General features: G+C 40.5%; 1 long non-coding RNA gene across 2 annotated transcripts; it reads right to left on the reverse strand.

Annotated features, from left to right (window-relative positions):
• Positions 1–15,372: 15,372 nt before the first annotated feature.
• Positions 15,373–22,264, reverse strand: LOC125322307. Of its 2 annotated transcripts, none has more exons than XR_007201942.1 (3): positions 21,586–22,264; positions 18,543–19,628; positions 15,373–16,154 (listed from the first exon to the last, which is right to left on the reverse strand). It is a non-coding gene; the product is annotated as an uncharacterized LOC125322307 (long non-coding RNA). The 2 variants fall into 2 exon arrangements; XR_007201941.1 differs by having other exon boundaries at positions 18,533–19,628.
• Between the last annotated feature and the right edge of the window lie 444 nt (positions 22,265–22,708).

The following is a 22,708-nucleotide window of genomic DNA, read 5'->3' on the forward strand; positions in this document are numbered from 1 at the left end:
ATTCCAAAGCAGTGAGTTGTGGATGCGCAGCAGCACTCTAAAATAATCAGCATGACAAATAATCAGTCCCAGTGAATAAAATCCTGTGGACCCTTTAGGCAGAGAGGTGGTAATTTTGGGACACAGAAGCACAGTAGATCACACTAAAATCCTTAATTGACATGTTCTGTTGATTGTAATGATATTAATCAGTGTTCTGGCAACTGTATCAAATGTTTCCTTCGTATAGAGTTAGTCCCTCTCTTTGTTCCTCAGAAATCTTTGAAGAGCTTAACTGGGCAGAGCAAGGAAGCTTACTAAAATATTGTTCTGTCCCCCTCTTCGCAGGCATGTTCTCAAGCACTCTTGAAAAAAAATCAGTATTATTCACTAAAATTACTTCTTAATAAAAAAAATTAAAATCCATACTAAGTTAGGTTGGTCACCTCATATGCAGGAAACCCTTGAACTCTGCTCTGTATTTCTAAAAGAAATAGTTTAAATTCCAAATTCTTTGCCTTCCTGAAATATGCTGGACTTTGCTCCTCTTATTAGTGTCCATCCTATAAAGCATCCATTGCTTCATCTCATCAGTGGAATTTCATTAGTGTGAGAAAAGAATCACCAAAGACATTATTTCAGGACCTGGAAAAAATGCATATGAATTATGTATGCTTATGCACTAAAGAACTGTATGAGATTGTTTCTATTATAACCATTATCTTGTCTTTCACACTCCTTCCTTCCTATTTATGTTTTTGATTTGTCTCAATATAAACTCCTAAAGTTAGAGACCGTGTCCCTGTAATATCTGTGGCACTAATGAGTGGCACTAGAACATCAATAACTACAATGTTATTGCTTATAATGCTCATCCAGAAGACTTGGAAGCAAAGCACCATAGGTACAAAATTAGTTAGGGTAGGTATACACAAAAAGTAATTTCCTTTTATCAATACATCACTTTTATTGAACAAAACTGGGCATTCAGCTATCTGAATTGAGTCTAATGACTGCATTTAATGCTGTTCTTCATGTTAACCAGTGCTACAGCGAATACCAGGGCAATGTTGGTCAATCTCCATATGTCATCTTCCAAGACAAGGCTTTTTGCTTTCACTGGCAAAAGAATACTCACAGCCGGATCCTGATCAAATCACTACAGATGCAGTTTATGGAAGAGCGTATCCTTTGAATTGCTTCTTGTAGCACTCCAGGATAAACTGAAACCAAAAACTAAAGTTATTCTTGGTTACATATGCTTTATTTAATCCAATGTATGTAATCCAATGAGCTAAAGGAAGAAACAACCTGTTCCTCCTGTGAGTTTGTATCCATTGAGATAACTTTTGATAGACTCTTATTTTTATTCCTCCCAGCTATGTTCATATAGCATGGACAATGTTTTAATTTGTGTCATTTTGAAAAGTTGGTTTGATTTTCAGTGTAGAAACCCAGACATTGGCATGCCTCAGGTGCTTTGGAAGGCATTCACAAACTCAGTGGCCCATTTATTTAAAAGTTGAGCTTTAAACTGCTTCTGTGCCACAGAAAACATTTGCAGCTGTATTTTCAAATAGTGCAAGGAATGTCTGAAAGACAGGCATACTGGCACTGAGACATGTAATTGTCACTGAGGAACACATGCCCAGGCCCATGTGAGGCTGAGATTGTTCACTATTTCCCTCTTTTTTCTGTCGCTCTTTGTGTCACTTTTTTTTCTTAATAATCAGAAAGATTAAAGGTGGTCAACAAGTATTTTCTAAGATAGGCAATTTGTTTGGCACAAGGAATGTCTGAGTAGGTTAGGATCCTTCAGCTTGGGGAAAAGACAACTCATGACAACTAACAACAATGACAACATGACAATATTACAAGTGCCTTGGAGAGAGTGAAGAGGCATCAGGTTTTTAGCCACTCTCAGTAAAAATCAAGGGCACATCAAATGAAGAGGGTGGGAGCAAGGTAAAGCAGGGTAAAACGAGAGCTGGTTCTTTGTGCAGCGGGTGCTGGAACTATGAAATTCACTGCCCAAAGAAGTCTGGCTACAGTTCAGCTGAGTTATCCAAGAAACTGGGTGTGTACATAGAAAAGATACCTTTTATTCTGGAGGCTCTATCAAACATGTTTATATTGTTACTGCTGTTCCTGAAGTACTTACTTATGTCCAGTGTTGCAGAAAAGATAAAGGACTAGATGGATCCTTTGTCTTATCTCTCTGTAACAGTTTTAATGTTTTTATGCCGTATATTCTTGGGACTGGGTTTTCTAGGAATTCAGAAAAATGTTCCAGTGAGGAAATTATTCCAGTGCCATTAGCCAACTGTGAGAGTCCTTACAAATGCTTTCAAAGCTGTTCACCAGCTTTAGTCAAGGCTGACAGCTGCAGCAACATTTCTGAAATAGTAATGGGGTAGAAGTTTCTGGAAAATCATTGGCAAGAAGAATAAACACATCCAGATTATTCATGGAATTACGGAATGGCTGGGGTTGGAAGGGAATTCTGGAGGTCATCTTGTCCAACCATCACTCTGGCAGGGCCACTTAGAGCCAGTTGACCAGAAACCAGGAAAAGACTTAAGCGTTCATCCAAAACACCAGAGCAAGTGTACAGAGAAAACACGGGGAAAAGGTTTGCTAGATTTTATATCTCATGGTTCTCGGTTTTTACCACAGAAATTTTACTCTGAAATATTTGAGGGGACAGAGGTGATAGGAATCGTATCTTCAAAATCTGAATTTGACTTTGTCACACTGGCTGGTACTTAATCTTCCTATTTAACTCATTTCCTTGGCATAATTGCACTAGGCCTTATGACTAAGAGGTTATAAATACATTTCATCGAAAAATGACTCATAGGTCTCAAATATAATATATAACATCAAATTATGAAGCTAATACATGCACAATGCATTAATATTTCAGCAGAATCCAAATAATTGCTGTGTATTGAACTGTATATAGCTAAAAATACACAGATCTGACCATAACTTCTACTCCTATTGTAATAGTGCAAAATAGCATGATGAACTTCAAAGAAATCGTATTGTCAGGTCCATGAGGAGCTTTCAAACACAACAGATCTCCCTTGGCTCACAAATGTTCCTTTTGTAAAGAAAGCAAAAGCCATTCTCTCTGTTGCTAAGTCCAGGATGTTGCTGGTTACCGAATACCCACTCAGCTTTCCTTCATATAATTTAGAATTTTAGTTCAAAAATACGCCGTGGGATAGTTCAAGTATGAAGGGAACAATTTAAAACCCATTTTTATTTTCTGTCATGCCAAGGGGCAAATATAATAGCCTTACACAATGTTGCACCACGTTCCGCAGGCTGATGTGATATTACATAACATTGTCTAGGTACTGAAAGAAACAAATGTTTCCAACATATGAACAAAAAGCCCTAAAAGCAGGGGTCTTTTCAGTGCTGTGAATGAGCACAATACAGACACCGTGAGGAACAAATCTGGCTTTCAGCCGAACTCATTCATATAACCTGTAAGACCAGTGCTCCTACTGTGCTCACTTTGGCCAGGAATGAACCAGGAAACGTTCTGTTTAATCTCCCAGCAAAAGGAACTGGATCCTGTGCTGTGAAACGGTGTTCCCCTTTTCACTCAAAATTTACAGTGTTGATAAGTTTGAAGATTATTTGTGTGTCTTCTATTTCTGTTTCTGCCACAAAACCAAGGTCAAAATTGAAATGTATTCTTTATCTACATTCCTGTGGAAACATAAGGGATGTTCAAGAAGCCGGCTTGACAAACTGATATAATACAGCAAAGAGAGCAAACAGATGCATTACATCTTTAGCAAATAGAGCGTTACATATTTATGAGCAAAGCCGAAGAAAACATATGAATATTCATCTAATTAGCCATTCAAATGCATGTCCATTTTCTAAGTTAACATGTTCAGTTTTCTTTCTCAAGGTCTTGAAGAAGCTTTCCCCATTATAATTTCAAGTGTGATATTTACAGCAATAATGAGGAACCACTCTTCTGCAATATTGAATCATGAAGGATCGCTGCAGAACAAAGGCAAAAGGCAGGCTAGTCTAGAGAAACTGTTAAAGTAGTTATGAGATCCTCCCTAGAGATACTTCTTCTCTTACACTCTGTGAAACAAACTCTTATTTATGCAGTGCAGGATTTTAAAAATCTTTCCCTAACCATAAAGACAGATGATCTGATGATGACAGCCAAAAGACCTCCTGAAAGTGATATGGCACTTCAGCCCTAAGGGGTGTTAAAATAAGTACATTACAAATAAGTGGCTGTCTCGGTTTAGGAATGGTACCGCGATTAGAGCCCCCACTGAGACTCTCCAAACCATGTGCTGCTCTCTTGCTCCCCTGCTTTCTCCTCCCACTCTCCTCTGCAGTGGCATGGAGAGGAGAATGGGGGGCACAAAAGGCAAAGATCACGGGCTGCGATAACAACAATTTACTGGAAAAAAAATGAGAAAAGACAATGAACAGCAACAGCAACAATACCAATGACAGAGGGTACAAGAAAGAAACGATTCACATGGAACTCCCCCCCCCCAACAACAAACAAAACCAGACAACTCCTTCTGCCACGTTTAATTGACTGGACCAGAACCCTTCCTCCCCAGAAGAGAGTCCCTTTTCCCTACCCCAGGCAATGACATGAGGTGGTATAGAATGACCTCTGGGTCCTGGTCACTGCAAAAAATTAACTCTGTCCAGGCCAGAACCAGGACAGTGGTTAAAGAAAAACTCAGCTCAAGTTTGTCAGAGTTCATGCACTTCAATGAATAATAGTGTCCAGTGTCTGCCACAAATTTTAGCTCACTTAATGGCTCCACTTGTAAACCATTAAAAATCTGCTTTTACACTATTTTATATTTAAACTAAGCCAAGCCAGCAGTGCCACAACAAAGTGTGTCTGAGTGTGATGGACTCAGTTTGATGGATGCCTCAAAGCCAGTTTGCATGTAAGGTACAACTGCAAGGTTCAGCTGCTGATCCATGACAGCTGTCTCTTTCATGTCCCAATCTGGGAATTTATCTTCAATTCTAAGTCCCAGAACAGAGGAGGGAAAGGTGATGTACAGATTCAACTAACAGAAAAAAGTTTGGAAGGAAGCTGAACACATCACTGATTGTTCCTGCTTCCTAGGGCAGGGCAGGCATCTGGTACATGAGGTGCTTCCTCAGTGCCTTTCCCCAGGGTATTCTCAGGGACCTCCTGGCACTTGCAGCCATTCCCCAGTCCATTCCAGCAATTTGTTATCATTTTGAAGAAAAAGAAAAAAAAGAAAAAATGTAGAATGCCTGAGTCCCCCTAAAGAACAATTGCTAGTTTCATAGTTTCATATATTCTCACTGCCTGAAGATAAATGACAGCAACACAGACTAAATTGTCACAGTATCACAGTCTAAGCTAGAAAACATAATATTTTCTTTCCAAAGAAAACAAAAATGCTAGATCTGGAGGTGTTTCTGGCATATAGGCAAAAGTTGTTTCATGGGTCACCACGAGTCTGCTGTAGAAAAGAAAAGCAATTTCTGTAATAGATATGGCTCTCTTGTCCAGAGCCAAAGGCCATGTTAAAATGGTTCTGAGCAAGAGAAATGCTTATGCCTAAGAAGGAAGCTCCATGCAGTATTGTTGTTCACAAAAAAAAGATGAAAGAAGCTAAGGCTGATCTGAGAAGAGGCCCTGCTCTGAAGAAGGGGAGGTTATCCTTAATAAATAGCAAAATACTGGAAGAACAAGACAGAAGAATTATTGTGAAGTGGTGAGAAAAAGTGTAACACAGGACAGGAAAGAACCACCTGGGATATGGCAGATCTAATTTTACACTAACAGGGCCAACAACTTCATATAAATGGAGTATGAATATACTGTGTTCCCTCTTTGCTTCCCTGATTATCTTTAGCTATAGGCTGCATGAATTATGCAGGCCCCCAGTTAGACTGTGCATTTATAGCTGCAAAATAAAAGCCGAGTCAAATAGCTTGCTACCCTTTTTCACTTGTTATTTTCATCCCACTTTCCATTTATTATAATAAAAGTGGTGATATCTGAATCCTATACAAAATAGGGCTGAAAAATCCCTGAACACCAAGACATGCCCTGGTGCAACAAGGCAGTTACTTATGGGCCTGACACTGAGTGCATAGATAGTTTCACTGAACCGGGAGAGATTGTCTGAATGATGTTACTGCCTAGTCTTAGGGTCTTCACGGGATGTGAGATGCGTCTTTGCAGCTACTAGGGGACACGCAGTAAATCATACACAATCCTATCCATATTCAGGATGTATTATTTTAGTGGACTGTAAATAGTCCAAGCACACAGCCTGCTTGCTTACAAAGTGACTGCTTGTCACTGAAGCTATCACAGGCCCACTAAACCAAGGTTACTCCCATACAATCCAGCGATGAACAGCTTTCATTGCAGTCACATCCCATTTTGTGTCTACTATAGCAAGAGCTGTTCCACTGCACCGCATGATAAAGGGACTACAGACACCACAGCAATTAAAGATTTATAGCAGCGTAAATAATTAACGCTCCACCTTTCCACTGAACACAAAAGTCATGCTCAGATGAATACAAAAGGAGCAGTAAACTCATACCAGGCAGTTGAAACCAATTTATCTATGATACATCTCGGAAGTCTCACATTGTCTCTCAAAAGAACATTTTCTGTTAGTCAGGCCATATTGGACATAAAGTTATATATTGCATATTTACTTGATTTTGCAAAACAATGAAGATGTTCCTTATTTCAGAATTCCTTCATAAAAGCAGTCTGTTTTGTGTTTAGACTCAGCATAGTAATGTGCTGAGCTATTCATGTACTGGAGACTGTACCATCCTTTCATCCTGACACCAGCAATCTTGTTGCCATCTGGAAACTTCATGATAAGAGAATTTTTTCCCCTTTGCAATTTAGGTGCTACTCTACTAGGTACCACTGGGATTTTTCAAATAATTTTCCCACCATAAAAATCACAACCATGAGTTCTGAATACAAACTCTTGAGCAGTACTTAACACAAATGCGGGCCTTAATTCAGAGGCATGCGTTGTTATGTCCCTACTTTTGTCTCCCTTTTTCTTTGTATCGTAATGGGATGGCTTAAAATTCCTTTAGATCATAAAATGTGCTTTCAAAGAACTGTTCAAAAAGCGAATAGTATGCCCAAATTAAAATGTTGAGGTTGCAAAGACCAGCAATCAGAAAGGATGAAGCAATGCCAGAAGTAATGACAACATGGTAAATTCAATAGCGATCCATCTCTCACATGCATCATGGTAATGTCATTAGCTGCTTGGTCACCTGCTCTTTACTTACAGGGTTTTTCTTTCAGTCACTGCACATAACAAAATTCTTCTGGTACGAATGAAATGTGCAATGACAAAGGTTATTCTCTGCAGTTTTTCTGCCTCAATTGCTGCAGAAGCTGAAGCATGAATTACAAAGTTGACTAAGTTCAAAATTTCTGTCTCCTAGGGAATTCTAATGTTCTCTTTCAGGTGCTTCAAGTTACAATTAAAAGGAATAGCAATACTTCCTGCAAGACGGAAATTATGATGAGGTTTTGTTCTGTAAAACTAAAAAGCCCGGTAATTTGTTTCAGAAATACCTTCAGAGCTTGCAAGTTTCTGATTTCTTAAGGGGCAGACTGTTACCAGATTGCCTAGTAGTCAAGAGGAAAGGTGACTTCATGTATCTGCATTTCTGTGGGGCCAGAGAAAAGGCCCTGTCCTAAGGGTCAAGGGGAGACCATTTGCCCAGGAAACCGTGAAGGCATTGCTGATAAACAGTTATGTGGAGGCAGTGCCTGCCCCAGGCTCGCGCTTCTTTCATGGAAGGGTTTGGATGTTCTTGTACCTGGGCCAGGATTTCTGTGCCAAAACGCATCTAAAATATAAGCCTCTGGGCCTTCGTTCTAAACCAGTTTCATTCCACAATCATTTTTTACAGAGAGGGAAACAATATTTTTGTGACAGTCTATTTGTAATATGTCTTTTTTCCTTTGTCTCCTTCTCCTTGCTTCTTCTCACAGTGGTGCGATGTGACCCTTGGCTTTTGGCAGCCACATGCCCGGCAGTGCCCACAGGGCCTTTCATGTTCAGAACGGGTCTCCAAGTACACAGGGGTCACATTCATATCTCTTGAGAGTTTCTTAAAGACATTTGATTCCTGTGACATGAAACTGGTTATTAATTAACAGAGATTCAAAGATTAGTGTTACCAATTCTCCTCCTCCCGCAGCCAGGCAGCAGTGGGGGAGGAGGAAGGCCATTATGCAAGCTGCAGAGGACACTGAGCCTGCAAGTGCCAATGAAAAGACTCATTATTCATCAGGTTTTCAAGTTGAAAAGTTAAACTCAGCTATTTTTTGTGGCCAATACTGGTTCTCTACATTACATCACTGACACCTGCACACGGTATAACATTGCCTTGCTGTCACAATTTCACTTAGGCTTGTCAATGGAGAAAAAGAGCCTAGATATTAATTTGCTGTAACATGACTTTGCAGTGCTTTGTTGGTGGAAGAGATGGAAATTAAATGACTGTTGAGGAGAGGCTTTCCCTGTTTCATAGAATCATGAAATGATTAAGGATGGAAAAGACCTCCAATATCACCAAGTCTGACCTTCAACCAAATACCATCATGCCCACTAAACCATATGTCAATGAATATGATTGCCTGAGACAAGAAGGGATGTATACAGAGAAGAGACTGAGAGACAGCAAAGATTAGGTTCAGTGACTGTGTATACATGCTGCATAGTTTCTTGTACTGGGAATGGTGGAAATATTTGCAATCTAAATCACACTCCTAGAGCAGACTGGATATAGGTCAGCTCAGCTTTTTTGACAGTTCTGCTTTGAATACAGACTCCCAGACAGTCTGTTGGTCAGTGGGCGCAAGGAGTTCCTATTCCTAAATGCACACAATGCAAAACATATGAAACATCTGAAAAGACAGAAAAAGTTTCTCTTTTTTCAATCAGTGAATAAAAAAAATAAATTTAAAAAAAACCTGTCGCGGTGAACCATGACCAACCCCAGGGCCAGCTGGATCAAGGGGACCAAAAGGTCCATTGGTTTGATGCTTCCACAGCCCAAAAGCCTTGAGCATTCAAAAGGCTGTGAAAAATAAAAAATATAAATATAAAAAATATAAATCTGTGCCTTACCATTGGCTGCAGCCCTCCCCCCTTATTTCTCATATTTGGTTGTATTTCCAAAGAGTTCTATGTTCTTTGGTTGTTAATTGGTCCTTGTTACTCCTCCCCGCCTACCCTTTCTTCCATTCGCTCGGTAACACCCCCTGGCTGATGTTCCATTGGTTACTGTGTGTTTTCCACACCCAGATCGTGGAAGTACAAGACTTCCAGCCAGCAACGTGGCTGTGGTTTGTCTCTGTGGATTTTTCCCTGCAATGAACCCCTTCCTCCACAAAGGAGTCCCTCTGCTTTTTTCCTACCTCCTTGCACGCCTTTGACACCGGTGGGCAAGGCGAACCCAAGCAGGTGCTTTGCTGGCCCTCCCGTGCCATGGTCGGTCTCCGCCCATCCTCGCTCGAGGCAAGCAGAAGATTGCTTGGTGCCTGGGACACGCCAGCATGGCATTGTAGCAAAACCCCCAATGACCACCAGTGAAGCAAGCAGGTGTATGTTTTCATCTCCCTGAGACTGTAATGGTCTTCTTTACTTCTATTCAAGAAAACTCTGAAGCAGTCTGTAGATTATTTTAAAAGCTCTTCATTGCATTAAAATACACTCCGATTATGGCATATTCTCAATAATATTCTTCTGCAAAGTATTCAAATATTCACATAATAAGGAAAAATAGCTGTAAGTATGTTTTAGTTATCTGCAGTTACCTGCTCAGGGGTTTTAAAGGCTTGTTTTTCAGACAACCTTTCACAGAATCTCTGCCTTTAAGCACAGAAGATTATCCCAGTACTTCTTGAAGGCACTGCAAAAAGCTTTATGAATGTACAGATTCATCACAGAGGTTTCCCCTAGAGTCAGAGGATGGACACTAGGACCATTCAGAAGCACAAAGTACCTGAGGGTTTTGCACTTTAGGCTTGTAGAGCACATATGGAAAAGCTGCTGTGCCAAGGAGTCCGGGAAACCCACTCCCAGGGTTTTGCAGAGACTCCCTGGATTCAGCTGGTGCTTTCTGCCAGCCTGCAGTACTCTGTGAACCAGCTTTGACCAGGCAGAGCCCCAGCAAAGAGCAGGAGTGAGTGCACAGCTGATTGCTTTTCACCTGCCAGCTTACATCCACGTCTCAGAAAGCTGATCTCCCACTGTGTACTGCTGCCTCTTTATCCTGTTCTTGGGACAGCAAGGAAGCAGCTTTGAAAGGGTCTGAAAACAGGACCTAGACTGTGACTAGGACCTTATTGTTCTTGTACACATGCTTCATCTCAGCCGCCACATTCATTCCAAAACATAGGAAAGCTTGTTAGAGAAAAGTATGTGATGCATAGGGTTGTGATTTTCCCCAGAGTTTACAAATTCATTTGGCATCTATCTGAAAGAGGTAGGAAGGAGAAAGAGCAAATTTGAATTTTAATACATGTGTTGAATAAAAGAAACACGTTGAAAGTCCAGAACACATTAAAAATCCCATCTCCATCTGTCAATACCAAAAATGAAATTTTTTTACCTATGTAGTATTTTCCTAGCAATTCCTAAATAGAATTAGGAGTATTAGAAATTATCAAAGAAATCTGTTGATGATTCTGAGGATAATCATGCATGTTAAGAATGTCTGAATAACTTGAATAACTTCGTTTTCACGTCGTAGTTGCACATATTATTAACTAAAGCCAAGCCCTGGATTTATTCCTGTACTTGACACAGACAACAATACCTCTAAGGTGGTCAAATTCACTTTCAGAGAAACCCAATTAGCTAAAAATAATAATGCATTATTCTACAGAGGTACTTCGTTTTCTCTTTTTCTGAAAGCTGGACAAAAAATATATAAATTAAAGCAATAAAGAAATTTAAATGAGATGGTAAGGACCTGAAATACTCCCATATGAATTATGACTATCCGTAGTGCCAAGAATTCCCTCAAAAGAGCCAAACAGGTCGACAGGAGAGCATCCAAAGAGCGGCATAGAGGACTCCCAGCTGCTCTGGCCAGTGAGTCAGCTTCATTGGGGGCCAAATTTAAATGCCTCTATGCAAAGGCAAGCAGCATGGAGAATAAACAGGAGGAGATAGAGACATGTGCACACCTGCAGGGCTAGGAATAACTGGCATCATGGAGATGTAGTCAGACAGCTCCTATGACTGGACTGCTGGAATGGAGGGATACAGGCTCTTTAGGAATGACAGGGAGGGGAGATGAGGAGGTAGGGTTGTCCTCTATGTCAGCATGGAGCTCCACCTGGGGAGGGATGAGGATCTGACTGAGAGTTTATGGGTGAGGATTAAAGGGAAGGCGGGGACAGGTGACATATGGGGGTCTGCTGCATGTCACCTGACCAGAAAGACCAAGCAAATGCAGCCCTCTAGAGACACACAGGAGTGGCCTCACATTCACATGCCTTCGTGCTCATGGGGGACTTCAACCGCTCCAATATCTGTTGGAAGGACAACACAACAGGGCATAAGCATTCCAGGACTTCCTGCATCGATGATAACTTCCTTCTTCAAGTGGCAGAAGAACCAGCGAGAAGAGGTGCTATGCTGGATCTTGTAGTCACCAACAAGAAGAGACTGGTGGGGAATGTGAAGTTCAAGAGCAGCCTTGGCTGCAGTGGCCATGAATTGGTGGAGTTCAAAATCCTTAGGACAGTGAGGAGGTTGCACAGCAAGTTCCCAACCCTGGCCTTCCGGAGAGCAGACTTTTTCTTGGTGAAGCGCTGGAACCGGTTTCATAGACAAGTTGTGGATGCCCCATTCCTAGAAGTGCCCATGGCCAGGCTGGATGGCGCTTTGAGCAGCCCAGTCTAGTGGAAGGTGTACCTGTCCATGGCAAGGGGTATGGAACTAGATGACCTTTAAGGAAGACCCCTTTCAACCCAAAACATTCTTTGATTCTATGATTTTATGATAAGTGCTGATGGCAAGGACTGAGAGCTATCATGCTGGTTGGAGGAAGTTTTAAATTGTCACCCATGAGCAGTTAAAGTCTCCACCATCAGTTTTCTCTGGCTCAGTGACCAGGAAAACAAAGCTGGCTAGCTCTTCCCTTAATGAAGGATAAGGATTTCATCCTGCAGACACCAACCATCCTCTTCTTTCACTATTATTCATTGTGCATGTTTATTGACTTATTAGCAGAAGAGATATAGTCAAGCAGACATCCTGAATCACCACTGTTATTTAACCCTTGCTATTGCATGATATTTCAGAATTATTTCAAAGAACAGAAAGAAGTTGTTCAAAGAGTTTATCACAGAGGCATACATGACTGACAGTCCCTTCCTGTCTCACTTCATATATTTTTGGTTTGAGAATACTTTGATCCCATGATCCCTTTTGGTTCTCAGTTAAGGACATGACATTGGTCCATCTATCCTGAGACTTACTTGCCCATCTCTTGTGCCTTCTTCATTTTTCTGGCAGTTTGAAAGGTTCTTCAGACATGAAGCGAGGAAATGTCCCTTCATTTCCTTGTGATCAAATTATCATTCCTGTTCCACCTTCAAACTTGCTGTCTCTTTCCTATTTCATATCACATCAGTGAGTCAGAATCTGGCTTTCTACTAAAAGCTGTGTCCACAGAAGAACACTTCTCCATGCACCTCAGCATCCCCTTCTTTCTTGTCTTTCATTTCCAACCCTGTGAGTGAGCTACTCCAAGCATATTTCCTTTGCTAAAATTAATTGCCATCACAGAGTCTTTATCTTCTGGATGGTATGAGGCATTGCTCAGGGTGAATTTCACCCAACTTCAATGCTTTGCTTTGCATGTAGCAACAATTATACAAGAAAAGTTAGCACTGTCTTATCTTTACTACTGAGACCAAAGCAGAGATTTGCTATATTTGAAATGCAAGACAAGCCTTTTATGTTCAAGCTGCTGCTGTTGATCCTTGGAGCTGTACCAGTTGCACTGTTTCTAATATGGAGAATAGCAGGCATAGGGGATTATTGGATGCAGCCACATGGTCTACATTCTCCATCTGACACCTTTTCCTGTGTGACCCTAGACCACTCCCAAGAGCCAGAATAAGATGCTTCCATTGGATAACACAGAAAAAATCTTCTAATTTTAGTAGCCTGCATATTTCTCTTACATGAAATAAAGACCATACCTTGAATTTGATACAAGAGCAATTAGGTCATTAAATATCCTGGCAATCGACCTAAAGGGCACAGAGGCATCTATATGGGGAAATTTTTATGTACACATTTCATTCCAGTAGAGGACAGCTATAATTAGTCCTTCAATATGCACTTTGCATAATCATCATATAATGCCCAGCCTTCTCTCCTATTCATTCTTTTTTCAAACACTCCTTGTCACCTATATGTGTGCATCGCCATGCTACATTATGTTGTATAACCACTAGCCAGATTACCCGATTTTGCAAACTGAGCTTCGCTGTAAGCTAACAGGTATCTGATAAATTAAGTTTGTAATAAAGCCGTGTCCGTTGCAGATCACATTGGCTTTTAAATGTTGATGAATGGTAACTTACTTCACAAATACTTTGATTTTTTTCATTTCTTTGCAGTGCCAAAACACTCAGAATAGCAGCTTTCATGCATCAAATGTATTATAGTGTTGGGACAACCTAGCCTCCACTTTATTATTTTAATAATTTTTCTGCTTTGAATTTTTGGCTGTGTTTTATTCTCTGTAGCATGAGATTCTAGTAGGTTCTTATGATGAGAGGTCAAACTGAATAAAAATGGCCCTGCTGGTTCTGTCAACTAAATTAGAACATTACTGTGAAGCTTTATAACAATAATACCTTTCATGCTACTATACTCTGTAAGCAATTCAAGTGGAATCCCTGTTCTGTGTGGTTTATTATAACTCAACCATAAAAATGTGCTTTGGGCTGAAAGTGGATTTATAAGATTTCTGCCCAGGAGCATACGCTTTGTAAAATTTAATTTAAATCAGCTTAGCTGTTTTTTTCTTTAAAGACTGAAGAATAAAAACAAAGATAGATTGGTGGTTTTTTTCTTAGCGGAAAAACCCTCACTTTTCTTTCTATAACAAGTAGTCTTTTTTTTTGCCCTTCACGGATATATGTAATTCCATCATCTTTGGGGAAGACATGTGGAGAACAATGAAAGCAAAAGTCATTTTCTGTATTTTAAATGAAATATAGAGGCTGTCTGTGGACTAGGATTTTCTGTGGATACAGGGAACAATATAAACAGTGATATTTTTATTGGAAAGATAAAAAGAGGTTACCACACTTAAACTACTGTTCGCAACAGTCAAAACAGAGCTTTATGAAATGGCAATAGGAAAAAAAATCTCATTCAATGCAGTATCACTCAGCTACACACCCACTATACTAGAGATTAGTGGACCTAACTTTTCTAACTTCTGCTCTGATGGTTTATGCTGAATTTTGGGTGGGTTTATCTGTTTGTTTGCTTGCTTTCACATTTCCTCTGGCAATATTGAAACTCACGCTGGAAGTATTGCTTAGGAAGATCTGCAGCCCTGGATACATTTCTCTTCAAATTCTGGTTACATGAAGACCACCTTAATAACTTGCCAGAGGTCCTGTGAGCATTGAGCAGATCAGATTGAACAGAGCAGCTCGTCAGACAGGGCTGTGCCATTTCATCCGAGTCAGCAGACAAACTGCTCAGCAACTAACAAAGAGTTTGAAAATGCAGCAGTGATTCCGCTCATGGAAACCTGGAAAAAACCTGTCTGATGGCCTACTACATGGTCTAATTCAGGGGCCTCTTCAGTACAGCCCTTCCCTTCCCTTCCCTTCCCTTCCCTTCCCTTCCCTTCCCTTCCCTTCCCTTCCCTTCCCTTCCCTTCCCTTCCCTTCCCTTCCCTTCCCTTCCCTTCCCTTCCCTTCCCTTCCCTTCCCTTCCCATCCTTCTCCGTAACAAAATTAATCCAAACATGGAAAGTTGTCTACAATTAAAAGATCACTTAAAGCAAATGAATGAAATCTTCTGTTGGGGAGACACTCTCAACTTCACCTCTTTTAGTGCTTTAGCTCTTGATCAGCAACTTCTGGGGAAAAGAAGATGAGTTATAATAAATCAGCTAAAACAGGGTAGAGAGAAAACAGGTTGCATTTAAAAGCAACTTGGGAGTGAGGATAATAAAGAAATTATGTCAAAAGAGCCTAATGAATTTCACAAATACCAAGATAAGAATATCTAAAAAATTTATTTCAATATGTAAAAGTTATTTTAACATGTAATACATTGTTACAGTCATCACCATGTATGTATATATTTACAAATACTCAGACATGCACATACATATGCATATATATGAATAGTCTTGATGCAAATTTAATCTTATATTTATCTCAGATTTTGATACTCCCAGGTGTTCAAGATGGTTAAGTATACTGTGCGAAGCTGACACATATCCCAGGATAGGAAGGAAGTAACCTGAAGGCGCCTGCCTTCCTACAGCATGCTCACAGGCCGTATTTGATGCATGAGGCAGTGCAAAAATTCACTGGCGAGCTGGAAAGAGCAAGCCAAAGTGACTTGGACAGTGAGCAGTCAGTGAAGAGAAGACAATGCTGCACGTCAGAGATCCTGCAGCTCTACCATGGCAGATCATGTAGCTGGATCCAAACATTCATCTTCAATTTATATAGTGGATTTCATAGTAGAAGAATAGGCAAGTTCATTCACAGCTTGATTTATATCAGATGGATCAAAAGCTAACATTCCTTTTTGCCATGTAGTCCACATTGCTTTCTAAGGGATAGTCTTTCAGTCTATTCACACAGTTAACATCTTTCTCTGAGTTCTCACATCATCAGTAGTTCTCACATCCTATATTAGAATCCTTAGCTCTGCCATGGACAGGTATTTCTTGTTCCACTCAATTTTATTCATACAGCTTGCTCTCCTGTGACCTGTGTTCATTTATGTTTCATCATTCTTCTTTTCCTCTAACACAGAAGTAGGGACAGGTTCTTTTATCTTTGTAGCATTTCACAGACTGTCACACCTCTTCTCAGACCCTTCTCAGCACTATCAAGTGATAGGAAAAGAGGCAATGGAAACATAATGAAATACCAGAAAATTCATTCAAACTTTACAAAACACTTTCCTATTCTGCATCTGGAGCAGGTTGCCTAGAGAGGTTGTGGAGGCTGTGTTCCTGGAGGTATTCAAAACCTACCTGGACACCATCCCGAGCAAACCACTCTCACTGACTCTCCTTGAACAGGGGTTTTAGACTAGATGACCTCAAGAGGACACTTCCCACTTCACTGATTCTGAGATACAATGTTCTTATGGACCACCTCTCATTAATTACTGATTTGATGACTCTTCCTTTCAAAAACTATATCTAGCAGGTTAGGACACCTAGGAGTTATATTTCCAAACTTGTTCCCACATCTTGGAAATCTCCCTACAAACTTCTGCAAAGCTTTCAGCTTCAGGATTCTCCTGAAAACTCTTTGTTGCAATCTATATAGCCTATAAAAGGAATTTGTCAAGATGTAGATAGTGTCTGTGTCTACTTGTTTCTCCAACTGTACTTCTATGCCTGCTCCTCCCTTGATAATTCAGGCTGTAGAAGGCCTGTGACAGAAACTATGCCTGGGTTTTATACTGCACCTACCACCACTGTTTATTGTACATATGTAGGACTTCTGGACACTCATTAAAAATGAAAAATAAGTGGGTAGCCCCAGAATAATCAAAGTATGTTCCAGATTGGGTCAAAATTAAAAGAAAGGCCTTAACTACTATTTTCTGTTTTAAGGGATTGTTTTGCTTTTACAAACACACAGAAACTGTAAAGCATCTGGAATCCAAAGGATTTCTTTGTTTCCTGTGTTTTGTTTCCTTTAAGTTTTACCAGTTCCGTGGAATTCAGTCTGAACTTTACTGGTTACTATGGTGACTAACTGTAATAAATGAAGTGACAAAGATGCCTCAGACTTTACTTAGTGGGGAATAAGGAGCAGCTAGAAACAGAAACCTCTACTTTTCACAGACAAGTCATTCAGTCAGCCACTTGCATAGCTGTTAATATACAGATGGGTTTTGAATCATTTGCCTCCTGTACGAATAGGTCTGCTTCCCCCCTTCTTTAGTGGTGGTGTGCTGAGTGCAATGAGGCAGGCAGTCTCAGTGCAGATAAAGTTCTGAAGCTGTTCCCACCAAGTGGAGTGGCACTAGGTCCTAGACAGATACATTTCCTCCAACTTACCCCATTCACTGCAGTGAGCCTAATGCCTGAGCAGAAGTTGTTTTCCAGTGTGTTTCTAGCTCTTGCTGGCAGCAGAGATGATGCTGTGTTGACTGTAACTAGAAATATACATCCTGCTGTCCTGTTTCTTTGATTCAACAAGGATAGGAGGGAAGACCTTAAGCAGGACTGCCGTAGTGGGTGGCCAATTATCTAGTGGGATTTCTGAGAAAGATGTTTTTGCTGTTTGTACTTCCTTACCAACTGTGCAGAAAGCAATTAATACTTTGCCCTCTTCTTTCATTTTTGATACCTGTATGAACAGCAAAAAGGATGCTGCAAGCAGCCAAAGAAATTCAGACTAACCCTTGTGATAAGAGTGGTCAACTCAGTCCTGGGGCGACAAAACCAGCAATGCTTTGCCTTGTCTCTTACTGATTCCATTGCAACAAGGTAGAAGCTGGAACATTTATCTTGTTGTAATAATGACAAAAACAATACTGTAGCAGCTTTTAAAGTACAAATTTGTAGCCTGATTAGAAAAATAAAATGTCCTCCTAGGATTTCAGGAGATGTGCAGAAGATTTTGCTTGCTTTTGACTAGATATCGGAGTGACATGATACCTGTGGTGTCATGTAATACGAGGTTTTGTTAAGTTTCACAGGATCTGCTTGAATGTAAATACACATATGTGTAAAATTCACTGTGTGTCTGGAAGTCTGACCCATATGTCATCAGAATTAACTTCCCTGCCTATGTTTGTGTCTTTTCAATATTCCATACCCAAAGTCTACACTACACTGTGGAATACTACACTGCTCAAGGAACACAGCATTCACTCAGATCTGCTGCATGGACAGAAGGAAAAGCCAAACCAGCCACTTTCCTATTGCATTACACCCATTTTCCTCAGAAACACCTCCTTGACCCAAAGATAAAAACGCTCATTTCCTCCCGCCAACCCAATTTGTTTTGGAAGTGGAGAGTCGCAACCTGGACAGATTAAAGTAGAAGAAGCTCTGGCATAGGCAAAGTGCTGAGACTTGCATACAGAGAATAAGTCATATAAGTTTAAAATATAATCTATGGCTTGCAAAATACATAATTAGTACCCGGAGATGTGGTATGAAAAATAAAACAGCTCAAGTTCCCTGTCAGCTTGGGTGACATAACCCAGGGCAGAGTTATAGGCAATAAAAAGCTCACCTGAACATACCTTGTGGCAGTGCATTCCTCTAAGAAACAAAATTATGTGGCACTGGCTTTATCCGCATTTCATGAATGGCCCAGATTTTGTCCTGGTAAGCCTTTCACTCTGCTGGTCTACCATCCTGTTAAACTGGTATCTGACATTTCAACTGGCAAGAAGTAGCACCATCTTTGCTTTTGAGGAATTCATTGTCCCCCTTGAGATGAGACTGACATGTGACTGTGTCACACTCTTCTTCTACTCTCTTCCAGAGTGCAGTCCAGCTAGTGGTCTCAAATTACAGACTGCTTTAAAACAATGTTTGAAGTCTGTGTTTGATTTAGCTATGGTACAGAGTACTTGATTTTACCCCATGTCTAAAGGAGTTGGGAAGATACCACTCCCATCTGGCCTGGGAGAGCTCCCAAAGGACCTTTGAATGATTTGTATTTTTCTCCAAGGCTCCAAATGAACATATAACTTTCTAACACACACACCTTAGGGGTAAGAAATTATTCATGATACAACAAGAAAAATACAAAAAATATGTCACTATAAATTCTTAAATGAGCTGTTTTCACTTTCTGATCTCCAGGTATTTTCTTTGTTTGATCTGTCATAAATATTTCTCTTAGCTCTTTAAAAAGCATTGGCTTTTTGATGTTTGGAGGAAGATGATTTATTGCAGTACTAGAACAAAATAAATCCACTTTTAAATGTGAGCTAAGTTTTGCAAAAGAGAATGGGTGCTTCAGTGCAAGATCCAAATGCCAGTGTCTCAGCACTGGTTGCACAATTCTGAAGGAAAAAAGTTAATATTACAAACAGAACAACATAATTGTTGAGAATTACTCACGGGAGATTTACTTTCCTTATCACTAAGACCATTATTTTTATTTACATCTAACCATGAAAAAAGTTATGCTGGGCACCTAGCTTTTTTTCACAGGTCTAGTGAAAGCTGGAGGTTATCAATGATGTGAATAGCTATATAATCTCCCCCGATTTCTAAAAAACTCAGCTACCATTCAGCATTAGCTCACAGTGGACCTAACATCATCTTGCACTTTTCATTATGTTGATCTCTAAACTTTGTGTAACTTTTTACAGGGCCTGGAGGAAAGAGAGAAAAAGAGGATGTTTTAAATGCATTGAAATTATGCTTTGAGTTGATTAAATATATATCAGTGTCATCCAGCAACCCTGTGATAATAAGTGATAAACAAGTACCATGGGAGAAAATATATGAAACAAAAAGACTTGAATCACATTTTCTGATTTATACATCAGAATTCTTTTTTAAAATGCCACTTTTTAATCATACCTACACTGATATTATTTATGTCACAACTACAGAACTCAGCAAGATCTTGCATTTCCTAGGTCTGGCCCTCTTCTGCTGGAGCTTTACCAGTCTGTCTGAGACATCAAGGCTTTGTTCATGTTCAGCACCCTCAACTGCAGGCAGCCCCAGAGGTCAGTGCATCCTCTCCAGAGCTACCAGAGCAGTGTCCAGTGTGGCAATCTCCTCTCCAAGCTCTCTGCTGGCCATCATCCCTGGCAGACAGCTTGCTGTCAGCAGCGCTGGATCTGCCAGGCATCCTCACTCGCCTGAAGATGAGCCTTTCCAAATCCGTTTTCCATCTGTTTAAGCCAGAGTTGAAGAGTGTCACTAAGTTCCTAACCCACCCTGGGTGCCCAGGTCTTTGTTGTGACCCATATTTATAGTAAAGTGCTTGGTAGGCACTGCAGCTGCCCCTTCGGCATTCACTGCCCTACATCTGTGCTGCCTGGAGCCAGCACTGCTTCCTCTCTCCCCTCCCTCCCAGCATTGGATGCTTGACTGGGTTCATTGATAATGGGGGTTCCTAACTATGAATTATGGCATCCAGAACAGAAATCTACATTTAAAGGACCTGTGATTTCTGCTGTAACAAATGCTTTTCTTGAGGAAAAAGTGAATTTGAGGTTCTGACATCTTTATAATTACATAAAATACATACAAATATTTACCTTTAGGTCTCTAAAGCTGTACATTGAGGTCTGTAGGAAACATATCACATTGTGATCAAGGGTGATACAATTCCCTTAAAGTCAGTTCTCAGAACTAATGTTTCCACTCTCAAAGCCCAGTGGGCTGCACAGAAAAATAAACTCTCTTACACCATCTACCAGCATGCATGCATACAGTCCAGGTTGCTCTGCTGTCTTTTGGCAGCCCATTAAAACCCAGGAAACGATTCCTCTTTACTTTTCCTAAAGAAATGTCTGTTCTGCTGTGACTGTCAGAGCTCCTCAGCCTCTGGAGGCTAGGGAGAGAGAAAGCAATGTGGGTCATAAGTGACCTTTCACTGAAAAAAAATAAAATAACATCAAGTGGGAAAATTCTTTACTTCCTCTGTGTTTTGGCAATATGCAAGAATTGGGCAAGCTGATCTGCAGTGGTATTTCCAGCTAGGACTTCATTCACATTTGAAGCCATCAGATAAGCTTACATATTAACTCTGCTGATTTACGTTAACACTTAGCCATGGTGACAAGTACTCTTTGCACTCACTGCACACTGACACTTTGTCTTTCTGCTTGCAAGGAATTCAAGTAGAGATTAGTGACGTTAATGAGAAAGAATAAGAGTGTGTATTTAAGCAAAGCTTGAGATGTTGGCAGGTACCAAGTCTGCAAAGGCAGCAAGCAGAAAATACTGATTAACACAACATAGTTTGCACTTTCATCAAAAAGATTTGTTCTGGTTTTACATTTATGCTTTAAAATATTGATAAGCTTTTTTTTTTTGGTTGAAGGAATTATAGTGTTTTTAAATTTTGTTACAAATATTGGAATTTTTTTAACTTGTTCTGTTCCAGCATAGAGGTTATAAAATTCAAGCCCAGAAATTAAATAGTAGAAGTCTCATAATTCGGTTACAAATGCTCCCTCTGGAGATCCACAGAATGTGGTTTTCTCTGAAGCAGAAAAGATACAGTTGTTACTGCTGCTCAGAAGCACAGAAAAGCAGTTTACTCTGTTTTACACTGCACAGGATTTCGTTATTGAAAGCAGAAATGCCTACCTGTTTAGCTGTGTCAATCAAATCAGCAGTTGCAATTCCTTTGCCTATTTGCTACTCCAAAACACCAGCATGTGCACAAGTTCTTCCCCAGCCACAGCTGTGCACGACATGTCTCCTAAGTGAAAGCAGAATCATCTCATATCTGTGGCAAGTGTTTCTACCAGGACAATTAGTGCCAAGTAGCCACAGCACTATAAGCTCACACCCAAGCTGAGACATACTTTGGCTGTAGCAGTGACCGACATCAAAAACAGAGCACAAATGTCATGTTCTGTTCTTGAAGAGGTCCAGACTGGGCTGTGGCAAGATAATAAGTTCAAGGGACAGAGTAGCTCTGAGCTGTCAAGCAACACAGGGTATAGAAGGAAGGAAGGGAGTGCCAAGGAGGCAATGAGAGGGAGACAAAGACCTGCGGGACATTCCAAGACTGGTGGTCCTGGAGGGCGTGTGGAGAAAGAGGCAAAGACTTTGAGCCCTGCATTTAACAAAAAAAGTGGAAACCCCTGTCACAGCACAGTCACACTGACCTCGCCCTACTTAACCCTATAACTGTATCTCCAGAAGAAAGGTGAAAAGTTAGGTGGGAGATGACTCTTGGACTGTCTTGTCATGGGTCACTTAGGAGGCAGCCACTGATGCATTTTCCTGAACCAGGGGATCAAATCCATGGTTCCCAAAGTGTTCCTTTAACATTTTCTGCAGAGCCAGCCTTGGCTGTGTAGCAGGTAGTTTGTAGTTTACTCTAAAGAGCACACTGCTGCTAGAGCTAACATTTACATAGCTGCAGGTGGATGCCGGTGACGTTAATGGAGGCGGATAGGAGGGGAGATGGAAGCCTAACCTAAGATAGCAGCAGAGATTAGACAGGCATACGAAGGTAGCAAACAGAAAATATTGATTGGTGCTTGCTATAGAACTGTACTCTCAAGCAAGAGCACTCAGCTGACTCAGGAGGCTGTATTTTTCCTCTCACAATTTCATTAAGTCATTTCAGCAATTTTACCCTGTTACCTTCTTCCTCTCTGGCAAGTAAGAATAATTGCCTTCTTCATAATACACCTTTACCAAGCCAGATAAGTAATCATGGCCCTTGAATCTTTTGTTGTTTTAGTTTCTCCCAGTT

The sequence above is a fragment of the Corvus hawaiiensis genome, chromosome 3 (assembly GCF_020740725.1).
Source record: "Corvus hawaiiensis isolate bCorHaw1 chromosome 3, bCorHaw1.pri.cur, whole genome shotgun sequence".
In the NCBI taxonomy this organism is placed as follows: Eukaryota; Metazoa; Chordata; class Aves; order Passeriformes; family Corvidae; genus Corvus; species Corvus hawaiiensis.